This window comes from Cryptomeria japonica, chromosome 10 (assembly GCF_030272615.1).
Source record: "Cryptomeria japonica chromosome 10, Sugi_1.0, whole genome shotgun sequence".
In the NCBI taxonomy this organism is placed as follows: domain Eukaryota; kingdom Viridiplantae; phylum Streptophyta; class Pinopsida; order Cupressales; family Cupressaceae; genus Cryptomeria; species Cryptomeria japonica.
The window spans coordinates 539,320,589-539,337,277 of record NC_081414.1 but is presented as its reverse complement, the minus strand read 5'-3'; positions in this window follow the sequence as shown (position 1 = coordinate 539,337,277).

Here is a 16,689-nt window from a genome sequence, read left to right as displayed (position 1 = left end):
GATCACAAAATTCTACCCCAAAACAAAAAAAATTACTTGAAAAAACAAGTCTGAATGAGTGAGATATCGCTATTTGAAAAATGCATGCAAAATTATAATTTTTGGAAAAATTTTGTCGCAGCGTCAAACTTCAAATGCCTCTAGATTTGGCCTCCGAAGTCTGATTTGGATGAAACAAAAGGCAAAACTAACTTTCTTGGTCCTCCTCAATACAATGGTATCATCAGATGTGACCCATCAAGTTTCAATAAAAACCGGCAATAGAAAACTCCAAAATACACAACCCCAAATAGCATCAAATTTCTCTCAATTAGTAAACCAATGACATTCTAATGGCTTTGATACCATGTGAGATTTTTCCAAGATCAAGAGGTAATGGAAAACACAAATAAGAGAGACAAAATATATGATAGAAATAAACTATATTCTATCAAGATGAAAATACTGATCAACTGGATCATCAATCGTTACATACAATGAATACGAGCCTACTTATATAGACAAGGCTATATGGATATGTGAGCACACAAACATGACATGTGGCTCAATAAGAAACAAGGGTAGGTAGGAAATAGGTGTGGTTAGGTAGAAGAAACAATATAATATTCCACATGAGGTGGATCACCCACTGAATGTAGAGTGTAACAACAAGATCACACCATAAAAGGTGGAAATTCTCCTACACACACTATCCCAATGTGACACAAACACCCAAGTGTCTCATACCCAAACTACTATGAAATATATGTACCTAAGTAAACTTAAGTAAGGTGTAATAATATCCAAGATGAATAATTATTTACACCAACAAGAACTCATAATGGCGTATTTATGTATGCTCGATGCAAATGAACCTTAGAGAGTTAGAAAACCAAGAACAACCTGCACTTAGATGAAGTAGATAACTGCAATCAAACTTAGATCATTTAGAAAACATGATCGACATTTTATGTTTATGTCAATATGGGAAAAGATTGTATTTACCAATTGTTGCCTATGCAAGTTTAATTTCTGTATTCGGTTTTTCTTAAGTAATGGCAACCCTTGCTTTGTTTGATTGGACCCTATCGTATGGTTGATTTGGGTACATATTTCTATCCTTGGACTTGAGTTGACTATTATTTTATTGTGGTGTTGTATTGGTCATATCCTTTATGTGGGTGTTGAATGATGATTCGTGGTTGACCATAGTTGGTCAAGTCTCCAGTTAGAGTACCGTCAGTAAGTTTACCTCTTTTGAGTCATGTTTGACCAAATGGTTGCTCCCTCCTTTTTGAACTCTATTTGCTTAACCATGTGTGTTCCTTGGTTTTTGAGTTTGTCTGAGTTTAGTCTAGTGTCGTATGGGAAAGTGGCTTTCGATTGGGGGCTGCGCCCAAAGTGGCTGTTGGATAACCCATCGAAAGTGAGTATAATAAGTGATAACCTAATAGTAGATTAGTATGTTAATCTCTAAGTAAGATAATTGTGCCTCACACATGGGACGAGTGCTAACATAGACTCAACATGCTGTGAGAAGGCTTGAAATGGAAAACCATCATCCTTGTCTTCACAAGACGATGTGTGGGTCCACATGAGGCTTGGATGGGCTAAAGGTTCGGATTAGGTTGCCAGGGTAACCCAGTGTATGGGGTTGGAACCTATGAAGACCTGCCATGGTAGCCATACCAGGTTGTGTGATGACACTTGTCCCTGCATTCGCTAGTGTGTTGTTGTATGGTCTTGATAGGAGCACATTATGGTTTCATCCTATTGTCTATGCCCTTGTGAGTATCGGGTTTCATGTTAGACCTTGGGTGGTGATGACTCAGGTTTGTGGATGTCCTAATGGGCCTTTGTATTTCCTTTGATTATGTTCAGCTGGATCCTTTCCTTTTCAGGGATCGTTTATGTATTTATTGACTGATGTGGTCATTTGTATATTGATTATGTTTCACCTTGATGGCAGGATTGTAAATTATGAGAACCTCATGTATTCTTAACTTTATTAATTATCAGAGGGGTCTTGTAGTTGAGCAAACCCGGAGATGTAGCCCTTTAGGGGTGAACTCCAAGATCATCTTGGTGTTATTTTCTTAGATTTCATGTTTAGTGTTAGCATGTATGAATGCCATTTTGATCGAATGCATAAGTGGTTTAGATGAGATTTCTCGTATATGCATGTATGCAATCATCTTTTAAAATGCAGTAAATTGTATCATGAAAGAATGCAGCTTAGAGTAATGGAATCTATTCAGTTATTGTTAAGGAAATTAAGTATGCATGGAAAGATCTCATAAGTTTATGATGAAATTCTTGTGTGTTGTTAAATTAGATGTATGACTTATACTTTAATGAAAGGATTGAACTTAAGATATGAATAAATCTTAATGGATGAACCTTATCTTGTGAATTATATTTTCATCTATAAGAAAGAAATTACCCTTGTTTTAGAATTATATCGTTATAAGATAATCAGCTTATTGGATTTATTAGTGTGTTAAGTGAAATGTGTAATTAAGTAATCATGTTGGGAAACTCTTTAGGTGTTAGTTGATGTTTCTGCTATGTAATCTAAATCTTTGATATCTCAATGTATCTTAATGTTGTGTTTATCTTTAAAAAAAATAAAATTATTGCACTCTATTCTTGTGTTATGGCTTAATCCCTTCGGGGTTTCTTGGCGGGGCATTACATTTGGTTTAGGTTTATGATTAAGGTTAGGGTTAGGGTTTAGGGATATCAAAGTAGTATTTCAAAAATCAGTTGAAGCCAACCTTGTTAAATTCCTACATGCCATATTTTTCAATGAAAATGCACCCAAACTTGCATGATACAAAGAAATTTAGTACTTTTAGCACTATCATGTAAAAGGTCATTCTATGTCCAGAAGCATGAAACATAATAATTCTAGCCATATCTAATCAAACACAATGAGAGTTGTCTATCTTAGTGGGTCACATTGAGGAAACCAAGGTCAACACTAGTAAGTTGTCTATCTTATATGAATTAATATTAGTTTAGAAAATATGTCATTTTTTGATCCATCAAATGTACTTGATCAATAAAATTCTAATTTTAATCTAAACCCTAATGTAACCATGTATGTCATTAAAAAAGGGATCATGAAATTTTTGTAACCCTAAAATTTCATAATGATGCTTAGTACCCCTGGCATGTTAGTCATAACCAAGCTTTTGTATTTAAAAGGGTGAAAGGTTGAAGCTACAAAATTTTTATTTCATCTAACATAGAGCCCCACATCTCATCTACATTATGCCCTAGATCCTATGTAAAGCATGCCTTATAAGACTCTAGCATAGTTATCTATCTTGGAGCTTCTTTTATATTCATCTATCGATAGGGACATATTTGATCACTCCTTAATAGAATCATAAGTCCCTAGTGATATTAATCTAGATCAATTTCAAGCCATAGTGGGTCAACTATCCTCATCTTATCAACCTATGTTTAGTTTAGCAAATATGTCATTTTTTGATCCATCAAATGTACCTAATCAATACAATTCTAATTTTAATCTAAACCCTAACGTAACCATGTCTATCATTAAAAAAGGGATCATGAAATTTTTGTAACCCTCAAATTTCATAATGATTCTTAATACCCCTGGCATGTTAGTCATCACCAAGATTTTGTATTTAAAAGGGTGAAAGGTTGAAGATACAAAAGTTTTCTTTCATCTAGCATAGAGCCCCACATCTCATCTCCATTATGCCCCAGATCCTATGTAAAGAATGTTTGATAAGACCCAAGGAAGATCAATAAGATAACCATCATTGAGCAACACTTTATGTATATCGAGATAGCTCACCCGATCTAACAAATCAATGATAAACATCAACATCGGGATAGCATTATCAAACACGAGGTCTTAACACCTATTGGAATAACCAATAAAAGTGGAATGACAATTCTTTGTGATTCTAATAGAACACGATATTGAAATAATGTTACAATGGTTTAGTTATATTAAACACAACACTTGAGATGTATATCGAAATGACTACCAAAGACGGAGAAGCATAATTTTGTAATGTTAATAGAGTAAACTATTCGAACATGTGTATTTCAGAGTATGTTATGCCAATACAAGTTTTATCGGAATCATATACAAGATTAAGATAGGACTAGAAGGCTATCTAGATGATGCCAGTTATCCTGATAAAAGAAAATAAGAGGAAATTTATCTGCAGTGACAAATTTGTTAGAATGGTGCCAAACTTAGAGGCATTGATAGAAAAGAGTTAAGCCGATGTCACATGTACAAAACACATTTCAAACTTCAAAAAGACTACTCCGTTGATTAGCAAGTTGAAACATTTATATTGCACAAATGACATTCTCTGAGAATACATTCAGGAAATTTTTCGCACCAGAGTTGTAGACATTTAGGGACAAAATTGGAGAGGGTTGAGAAAAACAATAATAGTGAACAAACAAGTAAGTATCTTGAGCAATTCCTCTATGATTTCCTCAAGAAATTAGTCAAATTTATTGTAAAATGGAAAGTTCTAGTAGTGTCAAGAAGAGGCGGAGAGGGGAAACAAGTAAGGGTAAAGGAAAGAAGTAGAAAACTGATGAGGCAAACATAGAAACTCAGGTTAAGGAGAGAAAACTGAGCCAGGACTTGGTAGACCAATTGTTTGGTTCTACCCCTAAACCTAAGAGGTCGGCACAATGGAAACTAGAAGACAATTATAACAATGTGGGAGTTGTGTATACAAATATCAGGGGTTATGAGTTGTTTTTGTTCCATTACCGTAGGCATGGTAGTCCTGAGCTAATTTGCAACCCATGGAGATTAGGCTTGGGAAAACTAGTTGTTCCCAATGTTGATGTTAATGTGGATAAACTGAAATTGTTGGCACAAAACTATGACCCCAAGAAGAGGGAAATTTGCAATGGAGATGGGAATCCCTATTTCTCTGTGTCAAGAGATGCAATTTTTGAAGTTTTTGATTTGCCTGTGATTTATGAACATCCCATTATTCTTGAGGATTTATTGAAGGAATACCGAAGGTTAGAAACCACCTATATAGGATGGCGGTCACCTCTTCATATGCTCAGTCCTGATGCACCATTGTAGGTAGAGGAAGGAGTTGCCTTTCATGTGAATTTGTTTAAAAATTACTTCACTAGTACAAAAACAACAATATATGACTAAAAAACTACCAAAAATTGTAGATAAATGACTAAATTTGATCACGTGACCATTGGTAGTTTATGATGGTATGATGAAAGAATAAGGATCCGGTCAAATACTGATTAGGGGGGGGGTGAATCAGTAGATATAAAAACTGATAAACTTTCACTGTACTCAAAAATAACCTCTCAAGTAAACTTTGAAACTGACAAGTTAAACCACTGAACTATAAATGCAATATCTTTGTCAAAATAAAACTGTCAAGATAAACCGGTTGACTATTACAACAGATAACAGTAAAAAACTTGAAACTCACAATCATCCAAATACTTTTACTTGACATAAGTAAAACCATATTTCAGATTGTTACCGGTTAACATAACTTATCAAAGTGAAATAAGTAGTTAAGCAATTCAACCATAGAAACATTACCACAAAAACATTCACCACTTGACACAATATTTTTGACGTGGAAACCCAAATGGGAAAAACCACGGTGAGATGAGACTCACAAGATAACTATCTAAACTCTTTTGAAGTTTGCCCTATTAGGATCCAAGCCTGTTAAAGCTTTTACAAAAAATCTTGTTAAGAACAGATCCTGTTAGGGACCACCCAGTTAAGGGATTGACTATAATGCCTTGTTAGAAGAAATACCTTGTGAGGAGTAACCTTTGTAAAGGATTTAGAATCCAAGCTAATGGTTCACCTAGTAAGAGGATTTGAATAACACAAAGCTTGTTAGAGCTTACCCGATTAGGGGATTTTACTACTATAATTGTTACAAAACAGCAGGAGTTTGTTGATCTGTTAGAATAGCACTTCACTTGCTTGTTCAGATCCTTTTCATGCTCCTATCTACCTTTACTTAAACTGCAGATACATCATCCGGTTTGGCAACCACACACTCAATTCAACTTTTCCAACACCTAAACTAAAACAACTCATCGACCTTATAAACAAATCAATTAGGTCGATAACACAACAAAAACCTAATTTTCTCATAGAGATTACAAACAAGTCGGTTAAGGTATGACCATTGGATTACATAATAATCTTTGCACATCATTCAAGAAAGCCTCGACCACTCCTTGATCACCGCTTCATTGAACTCAATAACTCATCACGCGCTTTGCATTACATGCAATAAACTTGCTCATTCCCAAGATAAATAACATTAACTCAATGTGCCAAAAAATCTTTGAAACTCTCCTCATACAATATGGATACGTGTCATAATCATTACCACTCATCATCAGATCATAAACCAATATAACCAATTCACCAGACTTAATCGGTTAGGGTTTATCAAAACAACGGGTAGGGTTTACCGGTTCAACTCTCTAATACCTAGCAATACCGGTTCACTCCTCAAACTTACCTACCAGTTACAGTTCCTTTCACTTAGCTCTTCCTACCGGTTATAAAACATCATTATAAAAATAACATTACTAGTTTATTGACATCAATGACAACATAACAAATCATTAATGTAATCTTCATGGAAATGCCAACGGTTTATTGCCAGTCATAAATCAATTTGGTCACGTGACCACTAGTTGTTTTGATTTATGACTAAAACAACTCATCGATTTGGTCATTGATTTAGTCATATATTTAGTCACTAATTTAGTCATATATTTAGTCACTAATTTAGTCATTGATTGTTGTTATCTAGTCATTTATTTAGTCATGATAGTCACTAATTTAGTCATATATTTAATCATTAATTTAGTCATTGATTGTTGTTCTCTAATCATTTATTTAGTCATATTAGTGATTTATTTAGTCATATATTTAGTCATTAATTTAGTTATCTATTGAGTCATTAATTTAATCATTGAATTGATCATTTATTTAATCATCATAGTCATTATTTTAGTCATATATTTATTCCTTATTTTAGTCATATATTTACATCCATTGGTAGTAAATTTAATCATTTTATAATGCAAAAATAATATATTAAACTCAAACTAGATCATAAAAGCAAATAAAAATATTACATATACGAACAAGCTACATGTTAGAATAAAAAGATTGATTTAACATCATGACAAACAAGGTAATCTTCAATAAAAAAATATAATGCAAATATATATATATATATATATATATATATATATCAAGTTATAAGATGTCAAATCTGTCTGAGGGTATATATGTAAATATAATAAAAAATGTCAAAGTGTCTAAGAGTTTCCAACTCTTTCAAAATATTCAAAGTACTACATAAAACAATAAGAAACATGATAAACATATTCAACTATATCATTTTCTACAAATATTTTAATGGCCACCTTGCGAAGGTTCCCTCTTTCTGTTTCAGACGGATGACTCCATCTATTTTGTCTTCACAAGGAAGAGGTATGTTACTTGTGACCATTAAAATGTTAACATTTGTGTCACTTGTTCCTTTTAAGTTTACTCCATGTAGAATAGATATGGAGTGAATCCTCCCAATGCCAACAACAACACTATCAAATGGATTCAACAACCTAAATTTATCACCTTCATTGAATTTATCAGTATTTTTCTACAAAAATAAAAAATAACATTTTATATTAATACATATGTAATGATTACCCTTATTTGCATAATAAAACAATCATTAATTTAATAGTACGTGTGTTAAAATTACTGCAAAAAGAAAATTTCAAAAAAATTGCAATGATTCTACGGCTAAAAAAAAGGACATCTAGCAGACCAAAGTTATGAATTCACTGTAATAGTCATACAATTATAAGAAATACTGCAATGTCAGTAAAAGTTGTTTTATGCACACATTTTCTTATATTATTCTGCATAACAATCTGATTACAGATGTTATTTTGTGTCATAGACTTAGTGCTAGGTTCTTAAACCTATTGGGTTGGATGGAGGTGTGAATCGACTTCATTTTGGCTTTCAAATCACCTAATTCAATTAAGTGTTGGCTGAGATATTCACATTTTACTAGAAGGTTGTCAAAACCCTTGTTAGGGTAACCCGAGAGGCATTAAAATGTAACTAGAAAATCCTTTCGGTGAAAAAATGATGTTGAGGAAATAAAAAAGGCACCTAGTGACACTAAAGTTTCATCAAAAACCCAACATCGATGAAAATAACAATGGTCTTGCCAAAGAAAAAAAATTGATGAAAGGATGATGTCAGAAGAATCAAATGAACTCTTGGCGAAGGCAAAGTTTCATCAAAATATGTATTGCAATGGAATCATGCCAAATTTAAGTGAAAGGAACTCGTTGATAAAACAAGGGTTTTGATGAATGGGACAAACAACTTATCAAAGCAACATGTTCCATCAAAATGAAAAGAAAGCAAGACAAGCAAATCAACTTGACCCTTAAAGTATCTATCAAAAGATTGAGTTCCATCAAAGTATTTGGTTTGATATAAATGGGCACAGTCTCATAGAGATGGTCTCATAAATGAAAAGGACATGTCGATGAAATCCCAAAATCATCTTCTGAAGCACGAGACTCATCGAAGTGGATATGAAGTGGGGCCCTTTAGCCAGAGTCAAATATCGATGAAATGGAATGAGATCTCATTGAAGTAAAAGGGGTTTCAATGAAAACAATCTATCGAGTAAAGAATTAGAGTGCATGGAAAAATGGGACCTTTCATAAAAAATCCAATATCGATGAATTCAATGGATAACTCATCAAAATATGGTTGTTGATAGAAAATACATATCGATAAAAGGTGAAAACACTTGAGTGAAGAGAGAGTTTCATCGAAATAAAATAAATAGTGTTGGGTCTATATTGAAAATGGGCATCAATGAAACTAGGGCATCAAAGAAAATGAAAATAAAGTCATTGAAGGAGTGTATTTCATCGAAATAAGAGTTACCTTAGGTAAATGTGGCACGCTCATGCATTGAAAGGCATAAATCAGCAAAAAAGCACAATCAATCCACCAGGAAATATTACACAAATCCAAATGAGTCACATCATCATAAATTCAAAACACATTTCTTAATGACCATTGCAGTACCAAAAGTAATCAAACTACTCGGATACCAGAATTGTTCATGCGGATAAATTCATCAAGGAAAGAAGGACTGGTGCAGCAAGGGTCACAGATTTTTTCATGGAAAGAAGTAAAAATTGTAAGTGCTTCTCAAAACTTCTTTCCTTCTTTTGAATTGAACATAAGGATGGAAGCTTCATCATCTAGGAAAGATAAAACAAAGAAGAACAAAGAGCCTCACCCTCCTGAAACCAAAGAAGAAAAGCCAACATGATAGAAAAAGGAAGGTCGACCCTTAGACCAAGACCTAATAGACTGATTCCCTCTCTCAAGTCATTGATCTAGAAAGATTAAGAATGATGATGAGGGATTGGAAGATAGATTTGAAAACAAATGGGACATTTGGATAGAGGTTCGAGGGCAAGAATTGTTCATTTTTCAGTTATGCTAGAAGGTTTGCAATAGAACCAGTGTGCAATATTTGGAATTTGAATCTAGGGAGACTTGTCATTCCCAATTTCTTTGTGAATATAGAGGTGACAAGAGAGTTGGTAGACAGGTATGACCCACAAACGCAAACCATCTGTGACTATATAGGGAACCGCCTATTGTCGATTACTAAAGAGTACATTGAGCAAAATTTTGGTCTGGCATGGGGGTATGAGGAAGAAGTTGTTGTAAAAAATCTGATGGATGAGTATTTAAACATAGAGAGAACGTATAAACAATGGAGACTCCCACCACATAGACCGAAGACTGAAGGAGTTGTGACTTTTTTTTCAGATACTGACAAAGCCCCATTTGATGTTAACTTGTTTTCTCCCTACTTTAAGTTCGCCTATTATTGTACTGCAGAAGTGTTGGGCATGGAAGCCTTCCCATTAATGGACATTGCTACTATGGTGATTTGTGTTGACATACAATCAAAGGACCCAAAGACCTTTGATTATGATTCTTACTTATCTTGTGCCATCAACCATGGGTTAGAAAAATTAAAGGGAGATAGGGTTAATGTGAATTTCAGATACTACTCTCACCTTATGCATATATTACTATACCTTGGTCAAGATATAGGGTTGTGGACTCAAGGTTTATCCATTAGGGACTATGATAGAGTAGGAATCCACAAGCCACTACAATTATGGTTATCATCCTGGGACCAAAGATACATTAAAAGCCAGTACATGCACTTTGAAGAACATTTTGTGAAACCGTTATACAAATTGCTTGGACATTCATGTGATTTTTCACTTTCCCCTCAGGTTAAGAAATTCCTTTGACCTAAAGATTTTGATGAAGAAGGCCACATTACCCATAACTGGGGGGATTGGTACTGTTTCTTGGATTACACATAAATTAGGGTGTATGGGTTCGAGGGAGAACCTTAATTTTTTCCTATGACTGTCCCAGACATAATTGCTTATTTCGAAATCATTAGGCAATTGTCTATAGCTAGTGCCAAAAATCTTACAGATCATGGGCAACAATCAATTGTGCCTAGCTTGTTGTCCTTTTCTGATTTTCTTGTTAAGAGTTCAAAAAGTTATGGTTTACTGCAAAATAAGTTAGAATATTTCCACCTTGTGAAAGGAGACCCCAAGCCCAACTTTGATCCAGAAGGATATATGCGGGGGGATAGGATGTCACAGAGATTGAAAGCCATAGAACATTTCCCATTAATGATTGATGACTTCATCGGGAATGTGGAAAGGGAGGAAGCAATCAAGAAGAGGTCGACACACGATAAGCTAGCTAAACCATATGAATAGAAATTAAGGAGGGGAAATATCAATGAAGAAATCCTAGAAGGAATTGACGACCCTGTGGCCAAAGCAAACAAACTAATGTCTCATGAATTGGAGATTCTATATAATGTGTCATTGTATGTCTTTAGAGAAAGGATTAAAGATCCTAGGGAGACTACTCCCATTGCCCGCTTATCCCCTTAATCCACTATTGAATTTGTTAACATAGAAGAATATGTGCCACCCCCTAGGTTTGGACTTGATCACCACATGGATCTATCAACAAGACAGCCCTATGAGATGGAAATTGATGATGTCAGAATCCTCGAGCATGAGGAATTTGTTTCAAATAAGGAGTTTGTTAACACTCCTGATTTTGAAACCTTCTTATATCAATACAAAGGTAGGATTATTAGGCAGCATATGGGAAACATGACAAAGGAAGACACTCTACGAATGCTGGAGGAGGAAATCAATGCTGAGAAAAGAGAAATGACCCCTAAAAGAAGAAGTAATCTCCTCAAGGATGCTGATGTGATAATTTACCCTAGGTGGAAAAAAAAAGTTGCTATTATGTTTGACAGCTTTAGGAGAAAGCAACACAATGACAAGCAATTGTTACCAAGTGAGGGTGATATGATCTTTATAGGTTTAGGGTATGATCTAGAGAAGAAGGCCTTGTTTCTATGGGATCTATATCCAAGAGACAAGAGACCCCTGTTGGTAGACACAGATAAAGCATTTGGCCACCTCATGATCCATCAAGTTGGAAAAATAGACCCTAGGATCACTGCCCAGTTATACCTCGATGTTGTGAAGATAAACAAAGAACAAGTTGAGTTCTCGGTGAGGGAAAAGAAAACTATCAAAGGCCTTTATGAGAAAGCACAGGAAGAGAAACAATATTGGTAGGATAAGTCATTGCAGTTGCAATTGACCCCAAGGATTACAGAGGTTGGACTTGCTAATTATGAAACTGACAAAGATATACTTGAAACAATCCAGGACATGACATATTGGAGGTATAAGAGCACGAAGGGGAATAGATTGCTCAAAGTTGTACAGGCTCACACTGTCAAGCTTATTGATGACATAGCTAATTCTATTTTAAGGTTATGATAAAGTATTTTGAAGACTTCTGGAAGATGCACACTGGTACCATCAAAGCATACACAGAGCATATGAGGTTGCATGAATGGATCCAAGAGATCACAACCACTCACGAATCTATGACTCTAGAGGATAAGAATGAAGCAGATACCCTATTGAAGGCACACAATGAATTCGGGGACAAGTTGAAAAATGCCATCCAATTCCTGGAGAATGCACAATTGATCCAATTTCCAGCCATGTTTTGTTATGGAGAACTCATATCGTTGGGACACTCACAACTGGAATTGACAGGTTTCATGAGCAGAGACAGAGGATGAGTCGATGAGGATGGGGATCTAGCTCCATATATGATCCGGATGATAAAGAGATCCTATACCATGGACAGTGCAATGAAGAAATGGACCTCAGACTTCCAATGTTACCAGGATGATGATTATATCAATCATATTGGCATAATTAATTTTTTTATGTCTAAGTTTAACAAATGATAGTTGTTTAGTTCAAAAGGGGTGCACCCTTTCATTTTAAAAGACTTGTGATTATCATATATATGATAAGGTTTTGTAATACTAGTCATCATCAGATATTTATAGATCTCTACAAGAATTTATCAAGACTTTGTTAATGCAATACAATAGACTTTGCTTTCTTTTGTGCAAGTTGTAGAACATATTGTCATGGGTATCAATTCCTTGTGATATTATCTACAATAGATAAGGTTGCTTGAATTTCTTGGTGTGGAGTGATGGTGACTGTAATGTCCCTTCTTATGAATTCTTAGTAATAAGGAATTATTTAATCATAGATGACTTCTTTTTTTTAGTAATTAACTCAAAACCTTCATGAGAGCTAATATATACAATAGTAGTTACCACTTACAATAAGAATGATGGTTATAATCTGCTATATCGATATATTTATCCCTCTAATTGGTACAGTTGATATATGAAGCGATATATGATCTGCAACTATTATTGGGTTACGATGAAAGCGATACTCAGAACTCATAATGTATTGTCCCTATCAAACTGATAACATATAATATCTTTACTATGTCTGAAATAACCGTGGGGGTTATGCAATGACTATGTTCTGGTTAATATTATGAAAATATTGTTTTGTTGTTCCTGATACAACTATCAACTTATGTTATCAATCTTCTCTCTGTCTCTTATGGGGATGATGATTAATTGTTATGTCTAATTATTCCTTCAAAGTATGCAAATAATGGTGTTGTTTCTAATTGTTGACTTCTAATTGTGCCACTTGAATATGCAAATGTCAGTTGCTTGCTTTGGGCCGATTTAACCATAGATACCAGTAAAAAAAAAAAAACCTTATTTTTACTGCACAGATTAGTTATCTAGTGATCAACCTCATGTATGGAAGCTTGTCTAATAGTCAAAAGAAGTATAAAAATATTGTTTATTAAATGGTTCATATAGATTGTCTTTTTTATATGTCAAATGATCAAACTTAAATACAACATGTCTGTTAATTTCCCAGTCATCATACTCTAGGACTGAGTTGCAAACTTGTGTTGTGCATAGGGGCCGGATATTTTGTAGTGTTCCCTATTAGATGTTGTCATAGTTCAAATTATTTATTAATAATTAAAGAATAAATTGTTAATTTATCATACTAGATAATTAATTCTTTCATCCCTAATCCCTAATTCTTAATTCAATGTACCTACCTCTATTACTACTTCAGCTTTAAGGAAGGAAGAGGATATGTATGTTACCAAATTGCTAAGAGACCAAATACAATAGGTTCCCTCAAAGTTTATATATCCAAGCCCTTACCTATCTTGGATCTATAACCTTAAGGCTTATGGGTTGTTGATCGCCACCCTCTCTTGGGACTTAACCTATTGGTTGGTTTTAGACTGCCCCTCTTTGGAACATCTCATTCTTGTCTTCTTAAGTACTGGTAGTAATAACATGGTTTAGACTATAAGCATACTAATTTCTTATGTATTGTGAATATATATTATTATTATTTATTATTAAATTATATTTCGAAGTAGGGATATTACAATGATTGTTATCTTTAATTTGATTAAATATTCAATTTGATCATTAGAAGTATGTTGGCACAAAAGAAAAAACAAGTACTAAAAGACAAAAGAAAATTAAAGGTTTCATAGCACTGACCTCAAGTTGAGCACAACTACTACTATGAATATCATTCACATACTTCTTGAATTCATAATCATCACTATCAATATCGGTAGCTCTATTGGCATCAAGGTATTTTTGTTTTTTTGTTTCTTTGATAAAATTTCTCTGCAATAGTTTAAAAAATTATCCATATGAGGAGTAATTCATTTAAAAAATAGTCAACAAAAGGAAAATTTCATAGATTCACTATTCTATATATGATCAAAATACATTTGCATACATATTCAAAATACAATATAAAAAGGATATAGGTGAGAATCAAAATATTGAGGGATAGACTCTTGCCTGATCTGAATCCATGGAATCATGGTCATTCCATGTAGAAATTATAGGCTTAACAGAGGCAGCCAACTGCGAAACTTTCTCAGTGAGACTGTGTAAGAAACTCATTATATCTTGTATCCCTTCATTTGAGTTGACATGATTTTGTGAGGCTCTGAGTGGGCGTTCAATAGATGGATGTGAAATATTTGTGGATGAACTAGGTTTGCACTTCATACTAGTTGCTTCTCTATTACTATTTTCCACCTAAAATACAATGTCAATTTTAACATATAGTCAGTCCAAAAAAAATTTAATTAAATAACACAATGTAGATTGAACCACAAATCCATACACTTACTCCTAATTTGTCCATTTTGTCTTGCAACCCACCTTGGCCAAATGACATATATTCAACGCTCACCTTATCTCTTGCTCTCTTGCCTTTGTGACTCATTGTCAAATATTCTTCAGAATGCATGCTTTCTTTCAATGCATCCCACTATTTTTGAGATAGAGTGGAGTAGTCAGACCTCTCCATTCCCTCCATGATTTCTTTTCTACAATTCTATCTAAAATTATTCATCAAAAGTCTCATCTTGTTTTTATAATATTTTCTTGACATTTGTCCACCAATAGTGTCAAAGGTATTTTCCATTTTTTGAATAACATTTTCCACACTTTGTGGATCTTGTTCTGCAAAATTTGATTTTCATATACCCAAATGGGCCCTACGTCTTACGCCCAACTCAATGGCCCACCTTACAGCATTTGGCCCAATGGGTTCACCATCTCTTGACACCTTAACCAAGAACGCCTTCTTCCCTTCTAATTTTCTTTCTTTTGCATTCTTCTCTACAAATATATATAAATCTTTTTTGGAATCCAAGAACACTGAGAGGGGGGTGAATCAGTGTTCTGTCGAAATGTTCAATTTTAACCTTATTACAATAAAAATTCACCAACCAGTAAACCGGTACATATATAATTGAAAGAAGTAAAGCAATCAATGAACCAATCACACAAATGAACACCATAATAGAGAGAATTTATATGTGGAAAACCTCAAAGAGGAAAAATCACAGTGGGATTTGTGACCCACAATATCAATCCACTGGCCATATGAAAAGATATTACATAGTATGGGGGCCTAAACATGCAGGAAGGCTTACAACCTAGAGTACACTGCTCACCACAAAGGAGACTCACTGACTACAATCACTTTGAAAAATAAAACATAATACTGAACTCATTTAACACATCTTCTATGCCTGATTGAGTTCCAGTTCAAGCTCTGACTATTTCGGTTCTAAAAACCCTAAACCCTTACCAAAATAACCTCTTACATAATCTTTGCATTACTCACAAAATCAACATTCCTCTCATTACAATTATATCCATCATATTCTATCATCTCACAAAATGATCTAATCAACTGACCTATATACACTTACAATCTTTCATGACTCATGTCGGCTTACATAGTTATTACAAAAATGATTATACATGTCGGCTCATTATATATATACATAAATAATAAAATGAATTGCCAATTTTTGGATCTCCATTGATGTCATCCTCCTATGTCGGTACCCTATTTGTAAGTCATGCCAGTCTTCAATGCCAATGCCCATAGAATCCTTCCTACTAGTGAAGATACTTGTCGGTGTTCGTGAAGTATCTGTCGATGAAGTACCAAACCAAAGAATGAAGCTAGAACATGTTGCCATCAATGACAAAATATTAAACCAATCAAATGAGTGTCAATTACCAACAATCTCCCACTTTGGAATTGATGGCAACACTCATGTGAAAAATGATAATGGTTTCCATCTGTCGATTTCACCTTGAGACAACTCCCCCTGAGTTGAATATCCATCTATGATCATGATTTGTACAAAATACTTCATATCTCTTGATTTCAAGGATATATTTTACACCTATACCTCCCCCTTTGACATCAATGCCAAAAAGAAATACCAAAAGTCAGGACAAAGAATGAAATATTGTACAAAGAATGTGTCCCAAAACACCTTACCGGAGCTGAATATACTTGAAAATTTCTAGATAGGATTTCTCCAAAAGCTTTAGATAAGTGTCCCGACCAGATTTGAATGTGTCAGGTACTGATATAAGTCCATTAATCATTTGAGAATAGCACTCTTTCTCCTTAAGCTCTGCCGATGTGGGCTTACCAACCATATCAATGTATTCCTTCTTATGTACACTCAAGGAGTCCAATCGAGGACTCACCAATCCTCTGAGCCCT